This window comes from Engystomops pustulosus, chromosome 7, assembly GCF_040894005.1.
Source record: "Engystomops pustulosus chromosome 7, aEngPut4.maternal, whole genome shotgun sequence".
NCBI lineage: Eukaryota > Metazoa > Chordata > Amphibia > Anura > Leptodactylidae > Engystomops > Engystomops pustulosus.
The window spans coordinates 1,594,626-1,606,934 of record NC_092417.1 but is presented as its reverse complement, the minus strand read 5'-3'; positions in this window follow the sequence as shown (position 1 = coordinate 1,606,934).

Below are 12,309 nucleotides of genomic sequence, written 5' to 3'. Positions count from 1 at the left end.
ACAGGAGGAGCGCAGGATACAGCCGGACAGTACAGGAGGAGCGTAGGATATAGCCGGACCCTACAGGAGGAGCATAGGATATAGCCGGACAGTACAGGGGGAGCGCAGTATACAGCAGGACAGTACAGGGGGAGCACAGGATACAGCCGGACAGTACAGGAGGAGCGCAGGATACAGCCGGACAGTACAGGGGGAGCGCAGGATACAGCCGGACAGTACAGGAGGAGAGCAGGATACAGCCGGACAGTACAGGAGGAGCGTAGGATACAGCCGGACAGTACAGGAGGAGCGCAGGATACAGCAGGACAGTACAGGAGGAGCGCAGGATACAGCAGGACAGTACAGGGGGAGCACAGAATACAGCAGGACAGTACAGGGGGAGAGCAGGATACAGCCGGACAGTACAGGGGGAGCGTAGGATATAGCCGGACAGTACAGGAGGAGCATAGGATACAGCCGGACAGTACAGGGGGAGCGCAGGATACAGCCGGACAGTACAGGAGGAGAGCAGGATACAGCCGGACAGTACAGGAGGAGCGTAGGATACAGCCGGACAGTACAGGAGGAGCGCAGGATACAGCAGGACAGTACAGGGGGGGCACAGGATACAGCAGGACAGTACAGGGGGGGCACAGGATACAGCAGGGCAGTACAGGGGAGCGCAGGATACAGCAGGACAGTACAGGGGGGGCACAGGATACAGCCGGACCCTATAGGGGAAGCACAGTATACAGCCAGACAGTACAGGAGGAGCGTAGGATACAGCCGGACAGTAAAGGGGGAGCGCAGGATACAGAAGGACAGTACAGGGGGAGCGCAGGATACAGCAGGACAGTACAGGGGGAGCACAGGATACAGCAGGACAGTACAGGGGGAGCACAGGATACAGCAGGACAGTACAGGGGGAGAGCAGGATACAGCAGGACAGTACAGGGGGAGCGCAGGACACAGCAGGACAGTACAGGGGGAGAGCAGGACACAGCAGGACAGTACAGGGGAAGCGCAGGATACAGCAGGACAGTACAGGGGAGCGCAGGATACAGCAGGACAGTACAGGAGGAGCGCAGGATACAGCAGGACAGTACAGGGGGGGCACAGCATACAGCGGGACAGTACAGGAGGAGCGCAGGATACAGCCGGACAGTACAGGGGGAGCACAGGATACAGCAGGACAGTACAGGAGGAGCACAGGATACAGCCGGACAGTACAGGGGGAGCACAGGATACAGCAGGACAGTACAGGGGGAGAGCAGGATACAGCCGGACAGTACAGGAGGAGCGCAGGATACAGCCGGACAGTACAGGGGGAGCACAGGATACAGCAGGACAGTACAGGAGGAGCACAGGATACAGCCGGACAGTACAGGGGGAGCACAGGATACAGCAGGACAGTACAGGGGGAGAGCAGGATACAGCCGGACAGTACAGGGGGAGCGTAGGATATAGCCGGACAGTACAGGAGGAGCGTAGGATACAGCCGGACAGTACAGGGGGAGAGCAGGATACAGCCGGACAGTACAGGAGGAGAGCAGGATACAGCCGGACAGTACAGGAGGAGAGCAGGATACAGCCGGACAGTACAGGGGGAGCACAGGATACAGCCGAACAGTACAGGGGGAGCACAGGATACAGCAGGACAGTACAGGAGGAGCGCAGGATACAGCAGGACAGTACAGGAGGAGCACAGGATACAGCCGGACAGTACAGGGGGAGCACAGGATACAGCAGGACAGTACAGGGGGAGAGCAGGATACAGCCGGACAGTACAGGGGGAGCGTAGGATATAGCCGGACAGTACAGGAGGAGCGTAGGATACAGCCGGACAGTACAGGAGGAGAGCAGGATACAGCCGGACAGTACAGGAGGAGAGCAGGATACAGCCGGACAGTACAGGGGGAGCACAGGATACAGCCGAACAGTACAGGGGGAGCACAGGATACAGCAGGACAGTACTGGGGGAGCGTAGGATATAGCCGGACAGTACAGGAGGAGCGCAGGATACAGGCGGATAGTACAGGGGGAGCACAGGATACAGCAGGACAGTACAGGAGGAGCGCAGGATACAGCAGGACAGTACAGGAGGAGCGCAGGATACAGCAGGACAGTACAGGGGGAGCGCAGGATACAGCAGGACAGTACAGGAGGAGCGCAGGATACAGCAGGACAGTACAGGGGGAGCGCAGGATACAGCAGGACAGTACAGGGGGAGCGCAGGATACAGCAGGACAGTACAGGGGGAGCGCAGGATACAGCAGGACAGTACAGGGGGAGCGCAGGATACAGCAGGACAGTACAGGGGGAGCACAGGATACAGCAGGACAGTACAGGGGGAGAGCAGGATACAGCAGGACAGTACAGGGGGAGCACAGGATACAGCAGGACAGTACAGGGGGAGAGCAGGATACAGCAGAACAGTACAGGGGGAGTACAGGATACAGCAGGACAGTACAGGGGGAGCGCAGGATACAGCAGGACAGTACAGGGGGAGCGCAGGATACAGCAGGACAGTACAGGGGGAGCGCAGGATACAGCAGGACAGTACAGGGGGAGAGCAGGATACAGCAGGACAGTACAGGGGGAGCGCAGGATACAGCAGGACAGTACAGGGGGAGAGCAGGATACAGCAGAACAGTACAGGGGGAGTGCAGGATATAGCCGGACAGTACAGGGGGAGAGCAGGATACAGCAGGACAGTACAGGGGGAGCGCAGGATACAGCCAGACAGTACAGGGGGAGCGCAGGATACAGCAGGACAGTACAGGAGGAGCGCAGGATACAGCAGGACAGTACAGGAGGAGCGCAGGATACAGCAGGACAGTACAGGAGGAGCGCAGGATACAGCAGGACAGTACAGGAGGAGCACAGGATACAGCAGAACAGTACAGGGGGAGTACAGGATACAGCAGGACAGTACAGGAGGAGCACAGGATACAGCAGGATAGTACAGGAGGAGCGCAGGATACAGCAGGACAGTACAGGGGAGCGCAGTGTATATACTGGATAGTACAACAGCTGCAGATTATACAGTCAAACAGTAAAGAAGGAGAGATTGTGCAAGGAAGGAACCGTGTGCTGTGGATGAAGGTTTTGATACTTGTAGTCCCTCTGCCTTGTAGCCGTATGAGAGGTCGAGCTCCTGCTGCAGAAAACATTCCCCAAACCAGGACACTTCCTCCACCTCCTCTCACTGACTACTTTACACACTTTGGGCTCAGTCTTTCCCCAGGTTGTCAGCGACCGTCAGATCCAAATACATTAAACTTTATCATTCGCTTTTATCACTGAAATAAGCTGTGGACACTTCTCCTGCTCCGCAGCAGAGCGGAGCCTCGCCTTCTCATCCGCCTTCTGAGGATTGGTCACTGCAGAGTTCTTGGGGACTGGAATGAGTTTGTGATGATGTAAAGATGCAATAATCTTGAAATCACAGACTCGGAACAACTTCTCTGGCTGTGGCTGATAGGTTCCCCCTGCTGCCGGAGGGTTCCGTCACTTTGGATCAGCAGTGACACCTGGAAAGTTCTTGCCGGTTCCATCGGGATTATAGATAATGGAGGAGATTATCCCCAGTAACTGGGATGTGAGGTCGTGGTCACGCGTTGGCGTTTTGGATGCATCGGGGCGCAGTGTTATGTTACAACGTGTTTGGCTGCTCTGGAAGTGTAAGCAGCTGTTATACTGGTCACACTGCTGCTTACACTTCCAGCAATGAAGAAAAGAGCAGCCAAGATCAGTGGAACATTTACAAACGCTGCGTCCTGCCGCCTCCAAAACGCTGCGTGTGAACGCACCCTGAGCTTGTGGTCACACGCGGCGATTACATTGGGTTTGCGATACAAGCGCCGGGGAGCGGAGATTTGCTTCATGACATTGAGTAACATTTTTGTTTCAAAACCCAATATAAATGGCGCTACGCCGGCGGCACACATGGCGTTTTGAACCCGTTTTTGCTCCGTTTTTAAGCAGTCCGTAAAAAAACGCATGCGTTTTCGACCCATTTTAATTAAGATAATTGGTAAAATCAGTCAAAAACGGATGCGTTTTTTACGGACTGCTTAAAAACGGACCAAAAACGGGTTCAAAACGCCACATGTGCCGCCGCTGAGGCCCCTTCTGGATTTTAGCTCCTGTTTTCCAGCTTCCTTTTACAGATGGATGAATATCGGATGCGTTTTTTCCCTGCCGTGGGTTCCGATAGCGTCTGCTGGTGCGTGATTTCAGGAGGATTAAAAAACGGATGTCTATAAAATAATGACAAACAGAAGCGGAGGCTGAGCTCACACCAACATCCGGATCTAGAGCTTTACTTCTGCGCGGAGGTGGAACAATCCCAATGACACGAGTGTAAACGTTCCGTTATCCGGGGATCCGTTATCTGTAACACTCATGGATAACGGATCCGCCTAACGGGACAGAACATTTACACTGATGTCAATGGGATCAATAACTGATAGTGTGAACGGAGCCCGACCGCCCTGAGAACACGCTATCATTTTATTTTAAATGTATCAGATAATAAACCGGATACTTTCTGATAAATGAATCTGTCCAGACACCTGGAAGCCGAATCGCAGCAGGGAGGCGCCCGTGTGGTCCGTGTGGTCCGTGTGGTCCGTGTGGCCCGTGTTACTGCGTGTCCGCTCTCTGGGCTGCGCCCTGCAGTTCCGCTCCTGTCCAGCAGGTGGCGCTTCCTTCCTCTCACCTGGAGGAGGCGCCGCCCAGGTCACCGGGAGAGAGAGGAGGAGACCCCGACAGCAGCAATGGTGAGAGCTCCGGGGGCTGCACCGGGCAGGGGGATCGTGTCCCCGGGTCACTGCATCTGTATGATGGGGGGGCTGGTGTATAGGGATCTGTATGATGGGGGGGCTGGTGTATAGGGATCTGTATGATGGGGGGGAAGGTGTATAGGGATCTGTATGATGGGGGGGCTGGTGTATAGGGATCAGTATGATGGGGGGGTTGGTGTATAGGGATCTGTATGATGGGGGGGCTGGTGTATAGGGATCTGTATGATGGGGGGCTGGTATATAGGGATCTGTATGATGGGGGGGCTGGTGTATAGGGATCTGTATGATGGGGGGGCTGGTGTATAGGGATCTGTATGATGGGGGGAGGGGGGTGTATAGGGATCTGTATGATGGGGGGCTGGTGTATAGGGATCTGTATGATGGGGGGGCTGGTGTATAGGGATCTGTATGATGGGGGGGCTGGTGTATAGGGATCTGTATGATGGGGGGGCTGGTGTATAGGGATCTGTATGATGGGGGGGCTGGTATATAGGGATCTGTATGATGGGGGGGCTGGTGTATAGGGATCTGTATGATGGGGGGCTGGTATATAGGGATCTGTATGATGGGGGGGCTGGTGTATAGGGATCTGTATGATGGGGGGGCTGGTGTATAGGGATCTGTATGATGGGGGGGGCTGGTGTATAGGGATCTGTATGATGGGGGGGCTGGTGTATAGGGATCTGTATGATGGGGGGGCTGGTGTATAGGGATCTGTATGATGGGGGGGGGGCTGGTGTATAGGGATCTGTATGATGGGGGGCTGGTGTATAGGGATCTGTATGTTGGGGGGGCGGCTGGTGTATAGGGATCTGTATGATGGGGGGAGGGGGGTGTATAGGGATCTGTATGATGGGGGGGCTGGTGTATAGGGATCTGTATGATGGGGGGGCTGGTGTATAGGGATCTGTATGATGGGGGGGCTGGTGTATAGGGATCTGTATGATGGGGGGGCTGGTGTATAGGGATCTGTATGATGGGGGGGGGGCTGGTGTATAGGGATCTGTATGATGGGGGGAGGGGGGTGTATAGGGATCTGTATGATGGGGGGGCTGGTGTATAGGGATCTGTATGATGGGGGGGGGGCTGGTGTATAGGGATCTGTATGATGGGGGGAGGGGGGTGTATAGGGATCTGTATGATGGGGGGGCTGGTGTATAGGGATCTGTATGATGGGGGGGCTGGTGTATAGGGATCTGTATGATGGGGGGAGGGGGGTGTATAGGGATCTGTATGATGGGGGGGCTGGTGTATAGGGATCTGTATGATGGGGGGGCTGGTGTATAGGGATCTGTATGATGGGGGGGCTGGTGTATAGGGATCTGTATGATGGGGGGGGCTGGTGTATAGGGATCTGTATGATGGGGGGGCTGGTGTATAGGGATCTGTATGATGGGGGGGCTGGTATATAGGGATCTGTATGATGGGGGGGCTGGTGTATAGGGATCTGTATGATGGGGGGCTGGTATATAGGGATCTGTATGATGGGGGGGCTGGTGTATAGGGATCTGTATGATGGGGGGGCTGGTGTATAGGGATCTGTATGATGGGGGGGGCTGGTGTATAGGGATCTGTATGATGGGGGGGCTGGTGTATAGGGATCTGTATGATGGGGGGGCTGGTGTATAGGGATCTGTATGATGGGGGGGGGGCTGGTGTATAGGGATCTGTATGATGGGGGGCTGGTGTATAGGGATCTGTATGTTGGGGGGGCGGCTGGTGTATAGGGATCTGTATGATGGGGGGAGGGGGGTGTATAGGGATCTGTATGATGGGGGGGCTGGTGTATAGGGATCTGTATGATGGGGGGGCTGGTGTATAGGGATCTGTATGATGGGGGGGCTGGTGTATAGGGATCTGTATGATGGGGGGGCTGGTGTATAGGGATCTGTATGATGGGGGGGGGGGCTGGTGTATAGGGATCTGTATGATGGGGGGAGGGGGGTGTATAGGGATCTGTATGATGGGGGGGCTGGTGTATAGGGATCTGTATGATGGGGGGGCTGGTGTATAGGGATCTGTATGATGGGGGGAGGGGGGTGTATAGGGATCTGTATGATGGGGGGGCTGGTGTATAGGGATCTGTATGATGGGGGGGCTGGTGTATAGGGATCTGTATGATGGGGGGGGCTGGTGTATAGGGATCTGTATGATGGGGGGGCTGGTGTATAGGGATCTGTATGATGGGGGGCTGGTGTATAGGGATCTGTATGTTGGGGGGGCGGCTGGTGTATAGGGATCTGTATGATGGGGGGAGGGGGGTGTATAGGGATCTGTATGATGGGGGGGCTGGTGTATAGGGATCTGTATGATGGGGGGGCTGGTGTATAGGGATCTGTATGATGGGGGGGCTGGTGTATAGGGATCTGTATGATGGGGGGGCTGGTGTATAGGGATCTGTATGATGGGGGGGCTGGTATATAGGGATCTGTATGATGGGGGGGCTGGTGTATAGGGATCTGTATGATGGGGGGCTGGTATATAGGGATCTGTATGATGGGGGGGCTGGTGTATAGGGATCTGTATGATGGGGGGGCTGGTGTATAGGGATCTGTATGATGGGGGGCTGGTATATAGGGATCTGTATGATGGGGGGGCTGGTGTATAGGGATCTGTATGATGGGGGGGCTGGTGTATAGGGATCTGTATGATGGGGGGGGGCTGGTGTATAGGGATCTGTATGATGGGGGGGGCTGGTGTATAGGGATCTGTATGATGGGGGGGCTGGTGTATAGGGATCTGTATGATGGGGGGGGGGCTGGTGTATAGGGATCTGTATGATGGGGGGCTGGTGTATAGGGATCTGTATGATGGGGGGGCTGGTGTATAGGGATCTGTATGATGGGGGGGGGGCTGGTGTATAGGGATCTGTATGATGGGGGGCTGGTGTATAGGGATCTGTATGATGGGGGGGCGGCTGGTGTATAGGGATCTGTATGATGGGGGGGCGGCTGGTGTATAGGGATCTGTATGATGGGGGGGCGGCTGGTGTATAGGGATCTGTATGATGGGGGGTGTATAGGGATCTGTATGATGGGGGGTGTATAGGGATCTGTATGATGGGGGGGTGTATAGGGATCTGTATGCTGGGGGGGGCTGGTGTATAGGGATCTGTATGATGGGGGGGCTGGTGTATAGGGATCTGTATGATGGGGGGCTGGTGTATAGGGATCTGTATGATGGGGGGAGGGGGGTGTATAGGTATCTGTATGATGGGGGGGGGGGCTGGTGTATAGGGATCTGTATGATGGGGGGAGGGGGGTGTATAGGGATCTGTATGATGGGGAGGGGGGTGTATAGGGATCTGTATGATGGGGGGGCTGGTGTATAGGGATCTGTATGATGGGGGGGCTGGTGTATAGGGATCTGTATGATGGGGGGCTGGTGTATAGGGATCTGTATGATGGGGGGCTGGTGTATAGGGATCTGTATGATGGGGGGGGGCTGGTGTATAGGGATCTGTATGATGGGGGGGGGCTGGTGTATAGGGATCTGTATGATGGGGGGGCTGGTGTATAGGGATCTGTATGATGGGGGGGCTGGTGTATAGGGATCTGTATGATGGGGGGGCTGGTGTATAGGGATCTGTATGATGGGGGGGCTGGTGTATAGGGATCTGTATGATGGGGGGGCTGGTGTATAGGGATCTGTATGATGGGGGGGGGCTGGTGTATAGGGATCTGTATGATGGGGGGGTTGGTGTATAGGGATCTGTATGATGGGGGGAGGGGGTGTATAGGGATCTGTATGATGGGGGGAGGGGGGTGTATAGGGATCTGTATGATGGGGGGGCTGGTGTATAGGGATCTGTATGATGGGGGGGCTGGTGTATAGGGATCTGTATGATGGGGGGGCTGGTGTATAGGGATCTGTATGATGGGGGGGCTGGTGTATAGGGATCTGTATGATGGGGGGGGGCTGGTGTATAGGGATCTGTATGATGGGGGGGTTGGTGTATAGGGATCTGTAGGATGGGGCGGCTGGTGTATAGGGATCTGTATGATGGGCCGGTCCATTGACAGCTGATGTGGGGGTGTGATCTCCTTGCGGTTGGTCTCGCCCGGTGACATTCCAGCCTCCATTACTTCTACACGACCCGAGATTATACGTTTCCTCTCTGAATCTTCACAGCCGGAGGCGAGAAGAGACTCAACATGTGTATCTAATCCTCTCCTGTGTGATACTGCCTGCTGAGCTGTGTATCTAATCCCATCCTGTGTGATACTGCCTGCTGAGCTGTGTATCTAATCCCATCCTGTGTGATACTGCCTGCTGAGCTGTGTATCTAATCCTCTCCTGTGTGATACTGCTGAGCTGTGTATCTAATCCTCTCCAGTGTGATACTGCCTGCTGAGCTGTGTATCTAATCCTCTCCTGTGTGATACTGCCTGCTGAGCCGTGTATCTAATCCTCTCCTGTGTGATACTGCCTGCTGAGCTGTGTATCTAATCCTCTCCTGTGTGATACTGCCTGCTGAGCCGTGTATCTAATCCTCTCCTGTGTGATACTGTCTGCTGAGCCGTGTATCTAATCCTCTCCAGTGTGATACTGCCTGCTGAGCCGTGTATCTAATCCTCTCCTGTGTGATACTGTCTGCTGAGCCGTGTATCTAATCCTATCCTGTGTGATACTGTCTGCTGAGCCGTGTATCTAATCCTCTCCTGTGTGATACTGCTGAGCTGTGTATCTAATCCCATCCTGTGTGATACTGCCTGCTGAGCTGTGTATCTAATCCTCTCCTGTGTGATACTGTCTGCTGAGCTGTGTATCTAATCCTCTCCTGTGTGATACTGCCTGCTGAGCTGTGTATCTAATCCTCTCCTGTGTGATACCGCTGAGCTGTGTATCTAATCCTCTCCTGTGTGATACTGACCGCTGAGCTGTGTATCTAATCCTCTCCTGTGTGATACTGTCTGCTGAGCCGTGTATCTAATCCTATCCTGTGTGATACTGCCTGCTGAGCTGTGTATCTAATCCTCTCCTGTGTGATACTGACTGCTGAGCTGTGTATCTAATCCTCTCCTGTGTGATACTGACCGCTGAGCTGTGTATCTAATCCCATCCTGTGTGGTACTGCCTGCTGAGCTGTGTATCTAATCCTCTCCTGTGTGATACTGTCTGCTGAGCTGTGTATCTAATCCTCTCCTGTGTGATACTGTCTGCTGAGCTGTGTATCTAATCCTCTCCTGTGTGATACTGCCTGCTGAGCTGTGTATCTAATCCTCTCCTGTGTGATACCGCTGAGCTGTGTATCTAATCCTCTCCTGTGTGATACTGACCGCTGAGCTGTGTATCTAATCCTCTCCTGTGTGATACTGACCGCTGAGCTGTGTATCTAATCCTCTCCTGTGTGATACTGCCTGCTGAGCTGTGTATCTAATCCCATCCTGTGTGATACTGCCTGCTGAGCTGTGTATCTAATCCTCTCCTGTGTGATACTGCCTGCTGAGCTGTGTATCTAATCCTCTCCTGTGTGATACCGCTGAGCTGTGTATCTAATCCTCTCCTGTGTGATACTGTCTGCTGAGCTGTGTATCTAATCCTCTCCTGTGTGATACTGTCTGCTGAGCCGTGTATCTAATCCTCTCCTGTGTGATACTGCTGAGCTGTGTATCTAATCCTATCCTGTGTGATACTGTCTGCTGAGCTGTGTATCTAATCCTCTCCTGTGTGATACTGTCTGCTGAGCCGTGTATCTAATCCTCTCCTGTGTGATACTGCTGAGCTGTGTATCTAATCCTCTCCTGTGTGATACTGAACGCTGAGCTGTGTATCTAATCCTCTCCTGTGTGATACTGACCGCTGAGCTGTGTATCTAATCCTCTCCTGTGTGATACTGACCGCTGAGCTGTGTATCTAATCCTATCCTGTGTGATACTGTCTGCTGAGCTGTGTATCTAATCCTCTCCTGTGTGATACTGTCTGCTGAGCTGTGTATCTAATCCTCTCCTGTGTGATACTGACCGCTGAGCTGTGTATCTAATCCTCTCCTGTGTGATACTGACCGCTGAGCTGTGTATCTAATCCTCTCCTGTGTGATACTGCCTGCTGAGCTGTGTATCTAATCCCATCCTGTGTGATACTGCCTGCTGAGCTGTGTATCTAATCCTCTCCTGTGTGATACTGCCTGCTGAGCTGTGTATCTAATCCTCTCCTGTGTGATACCGCTGAGCTGTGTATCTAATCCTCTCCTGTGTGATACTGTCTGCTGAGCTGTGTATCTAATCCTCTCCTGTGTGATACTGTCTGCTGAGCCGTGTATCTAATCCTCTCCTGTGTGATACTGCTGAGCTGTGTATCTAATCCTATCCTGTGTGATACTGTCTGCTGAGCTGTGTATCTAATCCTCTCCTGTGTGATACTGTCTGCTGAGCCGTGTATCTAATCCTCTCCTGTGTGATACTGTCTGCTGAGCTGTGTATCTAATCCTCTCCTGTGTGATACTGACCGCTGAGCTGTGTATCTAATCCTCTCCTGTGTGATACTGCTGAGCTGTGTATCTAATCCTATCCTGTGTGATACTGCTGAGCTGTGTATCTAATCCTCTCCTGTGTGATACTGTCTGCTGAGCTGTGTATCTAATCCTTTCCTGTGTGATACTGCTGAGCTGTGTATCTAATCCTCTCCTGTGTGATACTGCTGGGCTGTGTATCTAATCCTCTCCTGTGTGATACTGCTGAGCTGTGTATCTAATCCTCTCCTGTGTGATACTGACCGCTGAGCTTTGTATCTAATCCTCTCCTGTGTGATACTGCTGAGCTGTGTATCTAATCCTCTCCTGTGTGATACTGTCTGCTGAGCTGTGTATCTAATCCTCTCCTGTGTGATACTGTCTGCTGAGCTGTGTATCTAATCCTCTCCTGTGTGATACTGTCTGCTGAGCTGTGTATCTAATCCTCTCCTGTGTGATACTGTCTGCTGAGCCGTGTATCTAATCCTCTCCTGTGTGATACTGACCGCTGAGCTTTGTATCTAATCCTCTCCTGTGTGATACTGCCTGCTGAGCCGTGTATCTAATCCTCTCCTGTGTGATACTGTCTGCTGAGCCGTGTATCTAATCCTATCCTGTGTGATACTGCTGAGCTGTGTATCTAATCCTATCCTGTGTGATACTGCTGAGCTGTGTATCTAATCCTCTCCTGTGTGATACTGCTGAGCTGTGTATCTAATCCTCTCCTGTGTGATACTGACCGCTGAGCTTTGTATCTAATCCTCTCCTGTGTGATACTGTCTGCTGAGCTGTGTATCTAATCCTCTCCTGTGTGATATTGCTGAGCCGTGTATCTCATCCTCTCCTGTGTGATACGGTCTGGGTGTTACTCGTGTATCTCATCCTCTCCGGTGTGATACGGTCTGGGTGTTAGTCGTGTATCTAATCCTCTCCTGTGTGATACGGTCTGGGTGTTACTCGTGTATCTCATCCTCTCCTGTGTGATACGGTCTGGGTGTTACTCGTGTATCTCATCCTCTCCTGTGTGATACGGTCTGGGTGTTACTCGTGTATCTCATCCTCTCCGGTGTG